The sequence below is a fragment of the Salvelinus fontinalis genome, chromosome 24 (genome assembly GCF_029448725.1).
Source record: "Salvelinus fontinalis isolate EN_2023a chromosome 24, ASM2944872v1, whole genome shotgun sequence".
NCBI lineage: Eukaryota > Metazoa > Chordata > Actinopteri > Salmoniformes > Salmonidae > Salvelinus > Salvelinus fontinalis.
In genome coordinates, this window is record NC_074688.1 from 6364122 (window position 1) to 6364509 (window position 388).

General features: G+C 36.1%; 1 protein-coding gene across 1 annotated transcript in view; it reads left to right on the forward strand.

Annotated features, from left to right (window-relative positions):
- The window catches only part of LOC129821844 (uncharacterized), a 38344-nt gene that overhangs the window by 25943 nt on the left and 12013 nt on the right, over nucleotides 1-388 (forward strand). The gene's annotated exons all lie outside the window — the stretch shown is intronic.

Sequence of the window (388 nt, forward strand, 5' to 3'; positions counted from 1 at the left end):
ATATTTTCTCAACTTGAATTGTTATGACTTTTCCAACATTAGAAAAAGTGAAACATCGCCTTTGTTCATATTTCCATGAAATTTGTACACCATCCGGGTACAAAGATCGTCTTAGGGTAATTTTTGACCCTGCAGTTATAAAATAATTTACCACAAAGACACACACACACACACACACACACACACACACACACACACACACACACACACACACACACACACACACACACACACACACACACACACACACACACAATGAGAAATTGAGATGTGTGCTACTGATTGAACTGAGACTAAACTAAAACAAGAAACACACGACTCAAGTTCACAGACAAAATTAAAACAATTTCAGACAAAATAAACAACATTTCAGACCAAATAAACAACA